This window comes from Aythya marila, assembly GCF_965140915.1.
Source record: "Aythya marila genome assembly, chromosome: 8".
NCBI classification, from domain to species: domain Eukaryota; kingdom Metazoa; phylum Chordata; class Aves; order Anseriformes; family Anatidae; genus Aythya; species Aythya marila.
The window spans coordinates 19,300,091-19,319,329 of record NC_139049.1 but is presented as its reverse complement, the minus strand read 5'-3'; the positions used below and the strand labels follow the sequence as shown (position 1 = coordinate 19,319,329).

Below are 19,239 nucleotides of genomic sequence, written 5' to 3'. Positions count from 1 at the left end.
TGGTCAAACAACTTTGCATAAAACAGCAACAGCAAACACCCAGAAACTTCCATGCCTAACGGCTGGAGAACAAGAAACCCGAGACTGCATGGAGTCTCGTGAATCACCCTTTTTTGTTCCCTCTAAACTCTTTTATATTCCTGATGGCCTCATCGTTAAGAGTCTAATGTTATCTCAACCACGGGGCTTTCCAACCCCCATGGCCACACTCTCAAATCTCCCCCTTCTTTATTAATATCAACCATTTTCTCGACACGAATTACCACTCCATATATAACAATAGCCTACCTTGATCTGTGCTCAGTGCAGTGTCTATCCATGGTGTGGAAGTCAGAGGGAGACGCAGCATTAGTTTTCGCGTTCTGCCTGTTAGCAGTTTGCATACAGGGTTATAACCTACCTTTGCATAACTTTTATTAATTTGAGGAGAATGGCATTTTATTTAATGTGTGCATATAATAAAAATAAATGAATAATAGGAGACTGAGCAGAACAAGCACAAAACACTAATATCTGTCTTTCCTGCAGTTCCAGAGAGATTTTAAGGGTGAGATTTCATGGAACTATAAAGGAGCCTCACCCATTTGTCCTCACTGTTTGGCGAGGGGGGTGGGGGGGGGGGGTAGGGTTGTTTGTTTGTTTTAAAGAACAAATAAACCTGTAGTTCAGAGTGGAATATTTTCACTGGGGTGTCAGACAAGTGCCAGTTTCAGCACAAGAGGAGAAATAAGACCACATGGCTGGGAACAAAGCAGGGGAGTGAGGCTGCTTCCCCAATCAGCAGTGGCAAGCTGTCAAACTGGCTCAACTGTTGTGTGAAATCTCAAGCTAAAAGAGGATTTAGGCAATATTTTTTTTATTATTATTATTATTTTTTTTACTTTCCTTTTAGCTTTAAAAGTAACAATTTTCTTAAATTGAGAAAACAGAACAACTTAATATTTTGCAGATCCTTCTGTAAAGGTATGTATAAACAGTCTTTGTTGGTTTTGGTAATAGAGACAGCTATTTTTATTGAATTTTTACTTTTCTTTATAATATGATTTTTGTGTAATTTTTCTCTTCTATCTTTGTCCTTTCTGTACTCTCCTCTTTTTCAGATTTTCTTCTCAATCACTTCTATCCATGATTAGCTTCTATCCATGATTAAATTCAGGCAATTGCTTCATATTTGCATATACCCCTGCACTTTTGCTATAGTCATCAACTCTCAGTATCTGTAGTATTTGAGCATTTGAAATTTTGTTGGTGTTCTTGCTAATGGATTCATGTTATTTCATTACTATTTCACTGAGTCCTTGACTCCTTGTTTATTTGATATTTTCTAAGGAAAAGATAGCTCAAAAATTCTTAGGTTATATGACCCAAGGAAGAAAGAAACAAAAAATTACAAAAGCTTTTGTTGTTGTTGTTGGACTTTTAAAGTACAGTCTTGTGATTCCAAGAAGTCTGGTACACCATTTTTCAGTGCTCAGGATGGTGGTCTAGGTTTCAGCAGTGCATTACTTTAAGTTTGTGGCTTCAAATATGAATGAGCATACAAGGTGGTAGGGTGAAGGGACACTGACCCTGCTAAATTTACTGTAGAGGCATAACAGGAAGCTTTCTGAATAAAATTTAATTTATTTTCAATGAAGCACATCAGTCAGAGATGGAGCACAAACTTCATTGCAACCTCTACTTTTTTAAAACTATATACTTGACGAAGCTTATCCTCCCTGACTCCCAAAGTTAACTGGAAGAAGTACCCCTATTCATATCCAACTCTTAAACTCATTGTTGCATCTTGGGGTGCCTATTCGCACCTAATTTCACTCCTATATCAGCAACCTCCCCTTAGGCATTACTGCTGCAGGTTCCCACCAGTAGGTGTGGTGGACAAAGTACTTTCAAAAGGTTAATCAGCAGCATTCATTAATAACTAGGTAACAGTATCCAGCCTCCGGGCTACCGGTTGTTGGCAAATCGCTTACCTGGTGCAAACCTTGTAGTTTTTGTTTAACTGGTTGAGTGCCTTGTTGCCAGGCTTCCTGCCGGAGGAGGAGTTTGGCAGGACTGCGGGGGTTGGTTGTGCAATGCCATTCATTGAACAGCTTTGCTGCTGGCACCGTGGGGACTTCCTCAGGCTTCATCTGTCTGCTCTGAACCTGCTTGCTGGAATTGGATATTTTAAGCAAGCGCAGAACAGCCTTCCTGAGGATACTGATTAGCTCTTGGAGTGCTTCTACTTGTGCTGGTGTCCAGCCTTGCTAGACTGAAATACAGGAAATCGTACTTGATTGTTGATATTCTTTTGATACTTTGCAGTTACTCCCTTTCATGTGATCAGAAAAGATGGATAAACTCTCCTACAACTCACTGAGAGACACGTAGAAAGATCAGCATACAAAGGTGTACATATATATGTATATATTTTAAAAAATCTACAGCATACACTTTTGCAGCAACACAATAAGTCTCCATTTTAAGTACTACTGTCACATACTTAGGGGTTGGTGACGCAACATGAAGACAAAGTAAAGAAGACTTTTGCATCAGGCTAATCACTGGATAGGCTGAATAAGGTTCTCAGCCTGGGTTAATGGCTGAGATCGTGTCCTATTACGTTGCTGACTAATGTACTTTTCAGACAGAAGTTTGTACTGTAGGCTTGGCCTCAGGTTTTACCATTTTAATATCTCTGTCAAAAAGGTGCCAGTATTTCATATATCTTTATATATTCACTGCATTTTATAGGGTAGACAAAACATTAATTTTCTAGCTGAATTCTATATTAAGATGGAAAACAAACAACAAAAAATCACAAACTTCCTGTCTTTGTTTAGAAGCCAACAAACTGCCTCAACAACAAAGTTTTGTTGTTGTTGTTGTTGTTGTTTGTTTGTTTTCAGGGCATATAATTATAAAAATATTTGAATTACTTCTTACAATTTTTAGCCTCAGTGTATCAGACCAATATTTCTCAAACAGGCTCATGGCTTACTCCAAGTGATTTTAGCTACTCCAGTGGGGCTATTTATGGTGTGAATTATTACTCAGCGTGAGTAAAGAGATCAGAATTAAGCCCAGATACAGTCAGAAGGAAAGAGTGTTTTGTCCAATTTTCTATGATAGATCTGCCCTGCTGCTAACTCCCTGGTCTTTCATTTAGTTTCTTTTTAGAGACTTTTGTTAAGACTTGCAAGGAGTCCTGAGAGGACAATTGAGCTTTTATGGTGTGTTTTTGTTTTGTTTTTGTTTTTGTTTTTCAGAAGCAGAGGAAAACAATCAAGTTGCTGGTTTTCTGGTAGTGTTGATTTATTTTCTGTTCATCCTGCAAATATTCTTTCTGAAATTTACTTAAAAAAAAAAAAATAATCAGTTGGGCTTTGAGGGGGAGCTTCCAAGTTAATCTACAGATAACACAGCATAATGATCAGACCTTACAGCAGGGAGAGTTATAGCATCTGTTTTATAGGATAGTGTTTCCATCTGAGAATGTCCCCATTCAGAAAGGCTTAGTAACTAAAGAAATCCAAAATTTTTCACAAGATGCTACAAAAATGAAACAAACCATTTTAGGCCATGAAGTTAGTGGGCCATTTGGTGGTCTCCTTGCTGCAAAATGACCTTTCTGAGTACCTGATGGCTTGCCCTGGAGAGGCCTTGGGCTCCAGCCAGCACTCCAGGCCAAGGCCCCTTGCTACAGCTGGCTGAGCCTCTGGGTTAGAACCTAGGCGCAGCATCCCGCAGGTTAGGGCCTTCCAAACCCACCCTGCTCCCAGAGAAAGCCCCAGGGAATAGTTCGTCTTGTCAGGAGCTCTCTTACTCTCTTGCCTGCTTTAGTGCTTGCAGTAAGCAGCTACAGCAAACCAGGGGATCTGTGAGTGCACTCTAAGATGGCCAAAAAAATTGATGGCCTTTGGAGTCAATGGCCATCAATAAGCTTGCTCAGGATCATGCCCTTAGTTAGCGTCCTGCAACAAAAAGGCCTAGAGTTTAGTAAGGAAATGCTCTCAGGGATTTATAGTATTGATGACTGTAACCAAGCCTGGCAGCCCTTGGATCTTACAGCTCTCTCTGGACCTAATCAAAGGCCATTGACGTAAACTAAAACATTTGACTTCAGAGAACTGTGGATCAAACTCTGCATCTACACTGACTGAATTTGCACTCCCCTCAGACACAACCTCACTTTAAATTCTTTTCTTCTGACAGGCCTGTAGCCTCGTTCCTCTCTCTTAAGCTGGGAGGGCATTTCACTGCTCTCTGTGATGCCCAGAAGTGACTTTTCACTTCTCATGGTGCAGTTTCACATCATACCCAATTCAGTGTAACTGCTGGCTGACACCAGAAGTCCCATCCCTGTTTACCTTATGTCAGGTTCAGATACTATATGATCTTAGCAGCAAAATTAGACATAAAATTAGCCTAATCCGCCCCTTTCTCTCAGAAAGGAGCCACCGTCCTTTTAGCAGTTTTCCACATCTGCTGTGCATCAGTGGGTGTGACTCTGTGCCCTGAAGGTCTCAAATTATGCCAGGGGCATTATATAAAAGCAAAGTAAATTTGGATTAAAGCAGAGAACCCAGACAGAGAAAACATTAAGAATTCAAATGAAAATTATATGAAAAATATACCAGCATACAGGACCTCATCCTGAAGTATCAATTAGACTCTGATCCAAAGAGAATGGTTATAATGGATATTGAGTGTGAAAACTATATTTAATGTGCATTATTATATGTGATTCTCCTCTTTATTTTTTATTCTCTCTCAGCCGAGTTAGCTGTCAGTCAACCTTTAGCATCTTGTTGAAATGAACTTGTTCTTGTTTTTCAGCCAAGTCTTCCTGGGCCACTGCAAATACAATGTCATAGCAAACAGGGGAATCTCTCTCCATTTTTTTCTTCTTTGTCCTACAGACCTTGGTGTTTTCTTTCAAGCCCAGTTGTTAAGGCTTTGTTAGCAGGCTGTCTTTTACCACCATCTTTTGCCCAGGTATTATCAATAAATAACTTCAGATTTACATGATTAGCGTATTTTTTCTTCACTTCAGATAAACTCATTTTAATATCTTCTAATTTAGATGGAGTAAATGTCATCTACTCACTTATTACTCCCATTTCAAAATATATCCTTAACCCTTTTACTCTGTGTATACATGTTTTAAAAATAAAAACTCCTAAAAAGACTGTAATATCTATCATTAGCTTCCAACTTCCAGCACTTTCAACATGTCTTCCTACCACTGTTGAAAGTCTAAGCAAATGACTTAAGTTTGCCTTGATGCTGTAATGAGTAATTCATCATGTGTCTTCTCTTCTCATTGGTTTGAAAATTAAAGATTTGTCTTTAGCTATAAAATGTGTGACATATCTCTCTGACAGGTAAAGTTCATATTACATTCAAGATAATCCACTGTTTCAGAGCTCAGGTTTTGGGATTTCATGAGTCTGGAAGCAGACTTGCATATAAAAGTTCATAGTAATTGAACCTTTTACTGATGCTCAGTGGAGACAGTATTCTTTATTTTTATAGGCTAGTTTACTGTTTTGATTTCTTTATTTTGGAAATATGTTCGAACTTCAAATTGCTCAGAAAAATTAGGTTACAGAACAAACATTAGAATAGTTAATAATTAAAGTTGGGTTGAAACAATTTCAAATATAGAGCTCACGATAATCCTTACTGAAAAACGTTTGAAGTTCTGCATTCTCTCAGTAAAATATCTTACGCTTGCTGGATAGCTTACAACTGATCACATTTAATCTACATCAGAGCAGAACAGGCAACCACAAGAAACTAAATCCTGTAGGTATAGTCACAGAGCAAAAGGAACTGCTAGTGCCTTCATGAAAAGATTCACAGGTGACTGAGAGATAACTGCAGTTTCTAAAATCATCGAGAATCAAGAGGGCTTTTTTTATTTGTCATATCTTTTTCACCTTGTACCTTCTATTTCAACTGGGACAAGTCCTCCAACTTTCATCAGGGATGCTAGAGGTTTAGACTGTATACTGTAACTTATTATTCAAGTAAATAGAAAAGTATATTGGAATGTTTTTCTCTGGTTAATTGGTTGGAAGAAGATAAGGTCTTTGCCATTCTGTTCCTTTGGAAAATTACAGCTATGTGAATTCTGTGCATTCATGGCTGTGAAATTGTCAAGTTGATGGTGAAAATATGTAATATGAAGTGCAAATGGGTACCAAATCTTCATGACAGCAGCACTTTTCATCACTCTTCCTTGAGAGTTAGTTATTTCTTTGTCTTTAGAAAGTAAATCTACTATAAGTAAGGATTTGCTAGCAATATACTATTTATAAATTGCATTAGGTGGACTTAGGAGATCAGAAAATCTCCACCTGGAGTATAAAGCTGGGGAAGATGTAAAAAGATTTCCTTCACTATCTTTATATGGCTGCTTCTGGAAATTGGTATATCAATATAATAATCCCATTGCTTCCACCTCTCAGCTAGGACCTCCACAAAGGAAGAAGTCCAGGGAAATAGTAGGACTAGAAACAGGGTGAAAAATATATAGTTTGTAGAGGGTCTTTTGTATCTTCTTTCTTTTCCATTGCAGTGCTTAACAACTCTGCCCATAAGGGTGGAAGTACAGGGATATCTTTAAACAAAGGTGAATGTTCCCCAAAGACTGAATTTTGTCTGTATCATCCCCAAAGAAAATTGTGTAGAGCTGACTTCAGACATAAGTACAATAGGCCCAGCAGCACCTTCACCATTTGGCTCCAGACTGGGATTTGATTCTATTAACTTTGTGTTGTCCTAAGCTATCTGTCCAAGTCCCTAGTCTTTCTCTCTCTCCTTTTTCCCCTTTATGTCTTTCTTCCTACAAGTGAATCAATGGTGTTGAAGAGGAGAAACAAGAAGGTGGGGAGGAGAGGACCTCTGTGCTTCTCAGGAGGAAAATGTTTATGAAGGGGAGAGAAATGGAGGAAAATACTGCATACTTTAAGGGGATTGAGAAAGATCTGCTATCCCTAAAATGAAGACAGGGGAGACACCTTTCTGTGTAGTCTCCTTGTATTTCCCTAGAACGCCTTTAAGCACTCTGGCACAGTTATGCCATGTGCACACACTGACCTTTCCAAGGTAGCAGCATCTCAAGAATCCCAGTGGTCCCACCACGTCAACACAACCCAGTTGAGTTTTGTCTCCCTCACTGAGGAAAAACTTGATCTTGGGGCTCCCATGTCACATGCAGAGTGGGCCAAAACATGCAGTCTCATCACACCTCAAACACTTCTAACCCAGTACAGGGACTTTACTGGCCTAGGTTTAGTTTTAAATTCTGCCAAAGACAGCATGAAAACTCTGTCAGAATAAAGCATACCCAATAGGCTATACTGAGTACAGCTACTTTCACACTATTTTGTTTTTTAAAATCTTTGAAAGGCTTCTTATGAGCTCAGAGCAGGACAAGATGTTTTAAAACCACAACATTGCTGCAAATAGGATTTTTTCTGTCTTCCCATCAGTTCTAATTGCATGGCTTCTCAAAATCAGTGCTTTCCTTCTCAGAAGCCATGTTAGTTGCTAAAGACATGGAAACTAATCATCCCAAATAGATGCTTCTGTTACTGGAAGACTCATGGATTCACTTGCTGTGAGTTTCGCTTGATTCCATATATACTTTGCTGGGAAAAAAAGTACGGAAAGAAGGTATCTTGCATGCTAAAAGCTTCTTCATATCCCCTTATTTAAAGTGACATGGAATAAGCGTGAAACATTTGCCTTTATTGGAAAGAAAAATTAAAGCTAGAAGATTTACAAGTTGCCTTGATTTTTTCTGGAAAGCATTCTTAGGCCTCATTCTGGGAGTGTAAATTTCACTCTTAAGTGAAGCTGAGAGCACATTATGAGCTTTCTCAGGGCGTTTTGCTCTCCTTACCTGATTCCACTGGGTCTTTTGAATCCAAATATTGCATTCATACATTCATAGCTTCCAAAAATCATTGCTTTGAACATTTACTTTGGGTCTTTTTTGTTTCAACATACTAAGTGTGTTTGTTTTTAATCACAGAATCACAGAATCACGGAATTTCTAGGTTGGAAGAGACCTCAAGATCATCGAGTCCAACCTCTACCTAATGCTAACAATCCCCACTAAACCATATCCCTAAGCTCTATGTCTAAACGTCTTTTAAAGACTTCCAGGGATGGTGACTCCACCACTTCCCTGGGCAGCCTGTTCCAGTGTCCAACAACCCTTTCGGTACAGAAGTTCTTCCTAACATCTAACCTAAAACTCCCCTGGCGCAACTTTAGCCCATTCCCCCTCGTCCTGTCACCAGGCACGTGGGAGAACAGGCCAACCCCCACTTTGCTACAGCCTCCTTTAAGGTATCTGTAGAGAGCAATAAGGTCACCCCTGAGCCTCCTTTTCTCCAGGCCGAACAAGCCCAGCTCCCTCAGCCGCTCCTCGTAGCACTTGTTCTCCAGGCCCCTCACCAGCTTCGTCGCCCTTCTCTGGACCCGCTCAAGCACCTCGATGTCCTTCTTGTAGCGAGGGGCCCAAAACTGAACACAGTACTCAAGGTGCGGCCTCACCAGAGCCGAGTACAGGGGGACAATCACTTCCCTAGCCCTGCTGGTCACACTGTTTCTGATACAAGCCAGGATGCCGTTGGCCTTCTTGGCCACCTGAGCACACTGCTGGCTCATATTCAGCCGACTATCCACCATCACTCCCAGGTCCTTCTCTGCCTGGCAGCTCTCCAACCACTCATCTCCCAGCCTGTACCTCTGCTTGGGGTTATTGCGCCCCAGGTTCAGGACCCGGCACTTGGCCTTGTGTCAACAAACTTCATGCAGTTGACCTCAGCCCGTTGGTGCAGCCTATCCAGATCCTCCTGCAGAGCTTTCCTACCCTCGAGCAGATCGACACACGCGCATAGCTTGGTGTCATCTGCAAACTTACTGAGGGTGCACTCAATGCCCTCGTCCAGATCATTGATGAAGATATTAAAGAGGACCTGCCCCAGCACCGAGCCCTGGGGGACGCCACTAGTGACTGGCCTCCAACTGGACTTGGCTCCATTCACCACGACTCTTTGGGCCCTGCTATCCAGCCAGTTTCTAACCCAACGAAGCGTGCGCCAGTCCAAGCCAAGAGCAGCCAGTTTCTTGAGGAGAATGCTGTGGGAGACGGTGTCAAAAGCCTTGCTGAAGTCAAGGTAGACCACATCCACAGCCTTTCCCTCATCCACCCAGTGCGTCACTCTGTCATAGAAGGAGATCAGGTTCGTCAAGCAGGACCTGCCTTTCATAAACCCATGCTGACTAGGCCTGATCGCCTGCGTGCCCTGCAAGTGCTGCGTGATGACTGTCAAGAGGATCTATTGATTAGTTATTGAGTCTATTAAATTATTATGTCGGTGTATATGACCAGTGAACAAAAAGCCCTATCATTTTTTCTTTGTAATTTGATTATGAGATGGTTTTACTCAAAGCTGCTCTGAACTTTCTCCCTTAAGACAAATGAAATTTTCTCTTCAGCCATGGAAAAAAGACTACTGCTCTCCTACCCAAAATGATATTCCCTGGAGAAATACTGCAATGTGTTCAGAACTCTGCATTTTATCATCTTGAGAAACAGGCACCCAGTATTTCTTCCAACTTCTATTCTAAAAAAATGAGCTATAGGACTTACTCATGGGGCTGGATTCCCTATTATCCTAAACCCTACATAGTAATTTACACGAGTGCAAGATTGGTATGAAATGCTATTGTATTAGAATGGTAGTACCATATTGGTTTAAATATAAGGTGAGGTTATAAAAGACTGAAGGAGGGTTGGGGAAGAAGGGTTGGAAATAACCAACTTGTGTATCTGCATTGAACGTGTGGCCTGTAACCATCTCATCTATTGTGTACTTCCTCCATCCCTCACCTTCCCCAGAAATGTATAATTTTAGATGGGAGGAGGTGGGACCATTCTTGCAGCCAAAAAGACACCAAGTTCTTTACTGGGAATCAACATGTAAGGCAAGCCATCAGCAAGGCAAGTAGGCTGTAGGATTCTTATGGGGCCAACCTGCAAGGGGGAGGATAGCAACGAAGCAATGCCTAACATTTGGTTTCTGTATTAGAAGTGGTCATTCAATTTCGTAGCTTTTCAAAATTAGGGAGATTTCTTGTCATTTCCAACTAATGCAAAGGGTGCAGGCAGTATGGGATAGGGTGCAGCTTTTAAGGGGAAAAAATGGTCCCCAGTTTCTAGAAGAAAGAGCACAACAAATCATTTTGTTCAATTTCTTAAATACCTGTTCATAGATTTTTAAAGGGTCCACTGTGTTTCTACAGCAGAATGATGTAAGCATAATCTTTAGCAAATCGTAAAGGTGTTATATTTAAGCTGTAGGTACATACATCGCAATCATGCTATCTTTCAGGGAAAATGGACTAAATTATCCTCTACTGTACGAATGGATAAAATTACTGTGCCTTTCCTTTGTTATTAAATCTTGCCTAAATCACACACTAAAATAAGTTATATTTTCTTAAATCATTAAATAAAAAAAAAAAAATCCATGAAAAAGGAACTGTCCTCTATAGGCCTTTAAGTTTAATGCTGACATGACTCTTTTATACAGCCTGTTCAAGATAAAGACACACAAAAGAAAATAGCTCTTGTTCTGTTGTAGATACTTGAAAAACATAATTTTAAAATAGCTGCAACCTTGAATCCTTGAGGAAGTTGCTTTCTAATACAATATTGTTTTAAGCACATAGAGTTTAATTAACTGTTATGGAACAGAGTGTTAAAGAAAGCTGTTGAACCCCAAATTTTCCTGTCCTCCCCTGCCCTTTGAAAAAAAGACCATTTCTAAACAAGTGACCATTGCCAACCTGAGCCAGAGGGCAGCATTCACCGACTTATGATACACTGCAATTCCGGATGAATCTCAGCTACATATTAACTCACCCTTCTCTATATGATACCAATAAATGTATTAAAAAATGTATTGCATTGTAGGGCCTAATGCGGAATGGTTAAGTTAATAAATGATATTGCCATTAGTGTTCAGTTATAAATACATTTGAATTTTAAACTGAACATATGCCACTTCTTTGCTTAAAACTAGCAACTTTTGCTTTCAAAAAACATGCCCCAGACACAGGCATGCAATAATAATACATAATAATAATAATTTTGACATCAGGGATGTCAAAACTTATAAAGAAGACAGCATGAATATCTCAGTTTTATCCATTATATACACATATTTAAGAAGTTTCTTACTTCAGACCACACAGTGATTAAAACTGATACAAAACCAGAGCTCCTGTCTTAGCTGTAAGCTTGAATTAGTTTCTGATTTACTACTCTGGATATCAATTCCAAAATAAAGTTTTATTTTTATGTTTGTCTTTTTGCTGCAACGCTGTTATTCTCTTTCTCTCCTTTGATAATATTAAAGATCATTTGTCTTGGTTTAACATCAAATTCTTGTAGCCAATTTAGGCTGGAGAATTCCTTAAGTACCCAGTTATTAATAACACCACTTTTGTGCTCCCCTCCCCATGTCCTTATCTTAATAATTTCTTCTAATAACATATTTTTGATCAGATCAGAAATGTAGGAAAAAATTGAAAGAATTTCTTGGCTCCCAGAGACATGCAAAGCACCTTATTATTTATTAATTGTTATTATTATTTAAGACAGAACCACAGATAAGATAAACACATTTGCAAATAATAAAAATGAGTAATGAAACACTCGTCTGCTTCATTTGGCAAAGAGCAAGTCTGGGGCTGTTATCAAATACCAGGCATGAGTAGAAGAGGAAGTGGGAGAGAGAGAGAGGTGGATGTAATGGTTGTGTGGGGATTGGGGTTCTGGGCTGTCAGTTAAGCCTGTGGGACAACAGGTTTAGCCCCAAAGCCAAATCCTGAAGAAACTTCAGTAACTCCAGGGACAATTTGCTTACCTGCATTAGCTGAGAATCTAATGTTCTCTGTATTGATTTTGAGAAAACATCTCCAGATTTGAATGAGAATAACTGAAAGTAAAGCTCTACCAGAATTTCACAGATGATGATGATGAGAGAGGTTTCATTGCTTTTGTTTCACAGCAACTGATGAGAGAATTAAATCTGCACTGCCTACGATCAGTTTGAACCCATATGCAGCTGACTGTTGGCCACTACTTTGAAATTTAAGAGAAACTGAAACATATTTCAGGAGGTTTGTTTCAACCACAGATATAAAACAATAGAGTCCCACTAGAAGCTGAGAGCCTGCTCCTTTTAAAGGAGCACATGCCACTTCAAGAAAGAAAGCATGAAAGGAAGTGGTGGTATCTCCTGGATTCACTTTGCTAACCAAGGAATTAAAATCCCCCACATCCTTCCTTTTGCCAGATGAAGCTGATTGATTTTTGGACAGCAATGTGACTGAATTTATCGTGTTTTGTGTTTTGTGGGGTTTGTTAGTTTGTTTGGTTGGTTTTTAGTACCTGTAATGCTTGTATTTTTAATCTACTAATACTTTGCACTCACTTGGCTTTGGTTTTGTTCTTCCTGCAGGTGACAGCACTCCAGGGACATTACTCATCTGAAGCTAGGAACAAGGAGACCTAAGCCTGTGTAAGAGACCCATAAGGGACTAGAGGTCCTACTGAGGAGGAATCAATTTTGACTTCTTGTCACTTTTTCCTTTGTCCTTTCCTTAAAGCATTTCCCATCAAGATGGGATGAAAGTAGGCACCTTTAAATTTCATATGTGTGTCCATCCACTAGATCAACTTGAATTACCTCTGTTTCTGGCAATTTTCACCACTAGTGTTCAGTGCAATGCCTCCTGTCAACCCTCTGAGCATGTAAGCTAGCTCGGGACCCAGGCTGAGATCCCAGCGTTCCAGCATGACATGCTGCCACTTAAGCACTTAATTATATGTATGGAGACAAGGACTCACATTGTGCACTTTACAAAAGAGTCACAAATAAAAATGAAGTCCCTCTGCCTTGCCAGCCAAAGGGATCTTTGCCAGCACCAGGTGGTGGAAAGCATGAGGCAAGTGAGAGGGGTGACTCCTGGTGTTGCTTATGCAGCAAGGGTAGCAATTAAAAAATATGCCGTGTTTGAGAGAGAGGCCAGTAGCATTTGGTGTTTGGTGTCAAGGGGCTGAACAGAGTGCTGTGTGAGGCTGAAAAGCCTTGCAGGGGTTCCTAATGAACAATTTTCTGCATTTCTCATCCTACTTGGATGATTGTACTTAGCTGGCTACTGTGCTGTTGAGTCCAGGTTTTATCAAGTGGTTATCTTCCCGCTTGCATCTGTTTATTCTGTATTCACCTCTCTGGTTGGATGGGCACAACCGAATATCAATGCAGCTATTGGGATTTTTCAGTCTGATTGAAATAATCTCTCCTGGATTTCTACCAGTGGTCTAATTTAATTATCTTGTTTCAAAGACCAGTTTAGTAGGAAATACAGAGGAATGCAAATGTGAAATTCATCCATATGCCTAAATGTATATTGTGCTCATTTTATGCATTCTATGATGTCTGTTCCCAACTCTTCTTTTCTAGTGATGATGAACAATCTCTGAGTCATTGAGCCAGGGGCAACTGGGCAGTGAGTGATTTTAGCTGTAAATGTAGATCTTGCAGACTTTCTGAAGAAGTTTAATACCTTTATTTAAGCTACAGTAGTACTCACTTTCCTTTATGACATCATGCTGTAATTTCATTTTACAGATTTTGGGGTTCTCTTATATTAACAGAAGAAAACATATATTTAGGTTTATTTGGAGTTTCAAAGGACATATATATTAAGTTTGTGCTAAGTATGTAAATGTAATAGCTGAAAATTAATTTATAAAATTTTCAGGGTTGAAATTTGGTATTCTGCATAGCCACTGAATAGGATGTTGAGGTATTGTGATTTGTACTTCTGTGTCTCTGGCACAAATTTTTAGAGAATAACAGCAACATATTTGATGGCATACCTCTAGTGGGACTATTTCAAGTCTTGCTGCAAGCTATATAAGGCACTCTCTGTGACAGAGATAAGTGTCAATTTAAAGTAGAAAAGTGAATAATAACTGAGGTTAGTCCTTTCCAAGGTTTTGTTGTAGGTTAAGTGATAAATGCTCATCTTTATTTATTTATTTATTTATTTATTTAACTCTGGAACAAAACATTGTTTGAAACAAGTATCTGTCTTCAGGAAGATGTGTCTATTATGTGTTTAAGGAGAGATTTACTTTGTATTGCATGAGCTAGGTGCACAAGTGGAGAATTGGTTTATAAATTCTTATGGCCATTGCAGAGATTCTACCTAATTCTTTTAATAGGAAGAATTATGACAACGATTTTAAGCAGATGACTGATATCCACAGGGCAGATAATATGGGCTCCAACTGCATTTGTAATAGTTCACTTCTGTAAGTGAACTATGTTCTCTATTTAGAAAAAGAATGAGAATATGAAATATGTTGTGTCTCAGTGATTCTTTAGATTTCATTATATTGATCGGAGTAGAAGAAAAAGACCTTCCAAACAGTAGATTTTTTAAAACAAATTCCCAGACTCAGTACTTTGCACGCTCCGTGGAGAGGCTGTATACAATTATGTCATGCTAGTAAAACAAGATAATATAATATAATCCCATTGCATTGTCACTGAGATAAAGCAAGTACAATGAATTCCCTTCTCCTGATTTTGGCTCATATTCTGATTTCTGAGAGACACAACAAAGAAAATTAATGTATCCGTCGTCTTCTTGCTTTCACCTTAACGTGAATATTGTACTAATAGAGTCACTTGAGGGAAAGGACAGTGGTTCTGTGTACCACGTGAACAGCAATGGCATCAGATGCTGTAGCCTGATTCTGTATTGAAATGTTTGTCTTGTGTGGAGATAATTGCACGACATAATTGTGTTGGGTCTGTCTGAGCTGGAGTCGCCTTTTCCCTGCAGCAGCCCACACAGTGCTGTGCTCTGCACTCGTAGCTGGAACAGCACTGATATCACTCCAGCGTTGTCTATTGCTGCACAGTGCTGGCACAGCATCAGGACTCCTTCCAAGCCCCCAAGAGCCAGCAGGCTGGGGGTGGGCAAGTGATGGGGAGGGGACATTGCTAGGGCAGCCGACCTAAACCAACCAAAGGGATATTCCATAACACCTGATGTCACACTCAGCAATAAAAGGGGGGCTCTTGTGGGGGAGGGGGCTGTTCCTCCTGAACAACCACTACATGTTTTGAGGCTCTGCTTCCCAGGACATGGCTGAACATCGCTCGTTGATGGGAAGTAGAGAATAATTTTTTCCCTTCTCTCTGTGCTTCCATGCAGACTTACTGTTTCTGTGATTTCTTTTTCTCCCCATTCCCTTTCCCTTTAATTAAACCTTTCTCATCTCAAACCTCTAGTTCTCTGTGTTGTGTTTTCTCCCCCTTCCTCTTTGAGGAGAGGGGGAGTGAGAGTGGTTGTGGTGGAGCTCGGCTGCCCACCTGAGTAAAACCACTACAATAATAAAAACACATTTGATATGCAGTCACCTCTAGTTTGTATAGAATTGTTACCATACCTAAAGATCTCCCTTCCTAACTCAGGTCTACTCTAAGGAGTAAACATAAACACCATAAGTCTTAATATTTTATCTCTTGGAATGTGCCATTCTGGGCTATACCTGTCAATTGTTGCAAACGTTTCCAAAAAGAGACAACAGTTCTGCATCTCATCTACTAAACTTTTTTCTTCTGTCCAAGGAGAGCAGTCAAGCCACTGTATAATATTGAATATTTTCTCAGGGGAGAAAAAAAAAAGTCATGGGCTTCTTCTGCACTTCCTACATTTGATTTATTAAGAGCAGTTGTCTCCTCTCAGCTTGAGCAATCAGAGAGCAAACACAGGGCAACACCTTCATGTTATCCTGTTCTGTGTGAATACACTTCCCTGCTACCAGCCAGAGGTTTAGCCCAGGCCGCAGTGGTTAAATTTTTTGATGGAACCCCTTGCTGAAATATTCTCAATGCATAACTGATAATAGGGAATTAAGCAAGACGATACAGTCTGTTCTCAATGTGCTCTTTTTCCCTGAGGTGCTTTGAAAGAAATAATGTGAATTTCACAGGTAAGGAATGCATTCGCCCACCTCTTTCTTGCACCCCTGAGGCAGAGCACTGCACAAATTGTTGTGCAGGACCCCTCTGAGCCACACTTAGGAGGGCAGGAGTGCTTGTGCTGCAGTCTCAGACTTGGGCCTTGCATCTTCACTAGCAATTCAAATTAAACACCCTAAAGTTTGTGGTGGTTAACACAGGATGAGATCGCTCAGAGAACTTGCGTTGCACATCATAGTGGTATCCTTCAAAGGGTTCATGGTACCAGCCTCTTCCCCTCCTTCCACCCTTGAGTAAGCAGCATAGCGCGTCTGCCTCTGGGAAGGGCTTTAAAGATCAGCCTCACTGTAGTTCTTTGGAGGCGGGGGGATCTTCTGCCCTTCTGAGGCCACCGAAAAGCGGCAAAACTATATTCCTGAGCCTATAATAGATGCAAATTGTGCAGATGAAGGAGAGAAAGCTCTAACAGCCGTTGAATGCAATCTGTGAACACTACTGTTTCATTTATAGTGATGCTACCTAGGCATTTGCACTTAAAAGGAACAATAAAGAGGTGTCAGAACAATCGCAAGGCTGCAGAATTTAAACTGCAGCAAAGACATTTTGAGCCACGTGAAATGTTGCCTGCAAAAGATCTGCTTTTTCCGTTAGTTTTTGTTTTTACTGAAGGCTGTTCTAGTTCTCGTTTTATGACACCGAATGGTTCATTTACCTTCAAAGACTCAAGATGCAAAGAGGGAGGGAAACAAGTCAAAACTGCAATGACTAGTGAAAACTGCACAAAGTATGCCACAGCTCTTCCTTCTCTATTTATTTTTGAAGTAGCTCTGCTGTACAACTAGAAGATGGTTGATTCACAAACTTGCCAGGCAACCTCTAGCAGGTAGCTGTAGAGCTACTGTAATGTTTTGGTGTTTATCTTGCTTACAGGACAAAAGGTCAATCCTCAGATGATGCAGTCTTTGTAGGTATGTGTGTACGATGCTGAGGATCTGAGGTACTGTTGCCGTTTAGTCTTCCGAGTTTGACATAAGTGAAAAAATGCACACTAAAAAAAAATGAAATTTCTAGTGGCTGTCAACCAACAGAAAATTACTGATTAACAAAGAATACTGGGTTTGCATTTAGTGTCCTGTTAAAAGCACAATAAGCTGTGATTGTGAGCATGATTATCTATGAGTGTTGCTACTTACCAGCTGCAAATGTGGAAGCATTGTGTATCTAGAAAAACAAGGAAACAAGCATTTATTATTGTTGTATCACAAGACATGATGTTCAAGGTGCCCTAATCCTGATAAATAAGAGCCAATTGCTCTTGTGTAGGAATAGTCTAAAAAGGTAGTATGTGTAGTTTGCACATACTGTTACAACATTTTTTTGGAAAGAGTAAAGCTGTATGATTGTTAGAGTAGGATTGGCTCTGTATCTATGGCAGATTAAAATGCATTATAGTATCTGTTGTCATTCTGCATCTTCGAGACTTCCTATGGGATGCCGTTATCTAATTTTTATTAGTATCATTCATTTGAATGCCATTAGCGTTGAGAGGACCTGATTGAGACTCATTCATTGTAATCTATCTCCATCCCAAGTATCTCACAGTTAAAGTAAACAAGATAAGCAAATAGCAGGTAAATGTCCTGCAGCTGAAGACAATTCAGTTGCCTAAGTCCTTGTCCTGTATTAATGTTAGTTTGATTCTTTACACCCTGCAGTAAAATGAGAACATGCTGTTCTCATCTTTCACAAAACTTACAGCATAATTAATGATAGTAAAATGCTCTAAGAGCCTTCTAATTGATATATTAGAAGTTCAAAGTGATAGTGTTTTTCATATAATATGGATTTGAACTGTGTGAGTGTTTTGAATCAGTAGCTTTTAGTGAGAAATGTATTTCCCAGGGAAAAGAGGTGGGGGGTGGATGGGTGGTGGTAGTTGTTTTAATAGTTCTGTCTGCATGTGCATCTGTACATGTGAGTGAACAAGAGATCATGCAGGGCAAAACGTACCATAAATGCTGTAAAGTCTCATACAATTGTGTCAAGCAGTAAACCCAAATGAACTTGCAAAGTCATGCACTACTTCAATTTTGGAAAGGAAAAGCTGGCTTTGAAACCAACTAAATCAATCCCTAGTTCAAATTAAATTTGGAGTATCCTTTGAAGCTCCAATACACAGCTCCAATAACAATCAGCACTTAAGGTGCAGACAAATAATGTTTCATTTAAAAGAAATTGAATGAGGATTACTGACGGAGAAAGTTTTTGGTGCTGTTTTGTCATTAAAGTCAAATTGTAGCATTACTGTCTTAATCCCATATGTCTCAATCATCTCTCACTCCTTCTGTCTCTTTAATGCACAAAAAGCCTTGTGCATGGTTGGTCTTGTGTCTTCATCTCATTAAAACCTTGCCATGCAAATGTATTGTAAGTGTTGCCTGAAGACTTCGGTCTCATGCAAAATTTAGTTTAAACTCTACTGGCATCAAATAATTTGTTATGCACAAACCTTCTGTTTGGTTTGCTGACATTCCTTCTTAGCTGGCTCTCATGGTGATTCATTATCTTGTGATATAGATTTCCAAGTATCATCTTTGTATTGATTTTTATATCTTTAATAACCACTCCACAGAAGATGGCTCCACTTGGTGTCATTGATCGCATCAAAAATTCAAGGCTTACAGAAATACTAGAGGGCTAATTGGTAGCAGAACATTTCAGACTTAATCTTAATGCAGTCTTAATCTTCTGCACTAACCTTACTTGAAGATTTCCTTATTGAGGCTGAAGGGAAACTAGCGAATAACTGGAAATTACCTGTTGAGAGCAGGTAAGACTGTGAGGATCGTAAATGTGGAAAACTGAGATAACAAAGATTAGATTTTAAAAACAACTTTATTTTTTCTCTTCCCCTCTACACAAGTATCTTCCTAACAAGAGGGAGTACATAATTCTCCCAGCTGTGTGGAAATACAGGTTTACTGCATTATGTACTGTGCAATGGGCCAAATGTGATTTAGTTTCTGACTTCATTTAAATAAAACAATTATCTGACAAGTTCAAAAGTGTGTGTTGTAGGTTTCACCCTTTTCAAAAAGGAGGGATCAAAGACAGGTAATTTTCATCTTTAATTTCCTATGTTAAAATTAAGGTCTATGCA

At 39.6% G+C, this 19,239-nt stretch overlaps 1 protein-coding gene across 2 annotated transcripts in view; it reads left to right on the top strand.

The window, feature by feature from the left end:
* The window catches only part of ADGRL2 (adhesion G protein-coupled receptor L2), a 392,820-nt gene that overhangs the window by 64,053 nt on the left and 309,528 nt on the right, over positions 1-19,239 (top strand). The window contains exons 1-2 of one of the 2 annotated variants that reach the window (XM_082765656.1): positions 750-963; positions 12,537-12,596. The gene's annotated coding sequence lies outside the window, so the exon portion shown is untranslated. Of the gene's footprint in view, positions 1-749; positions 964-12,536; positions 12,597-19,239 lie in introns of those variants that run through there. The other variant, XM_082765657.1, reaches the window with a different exon arrangement.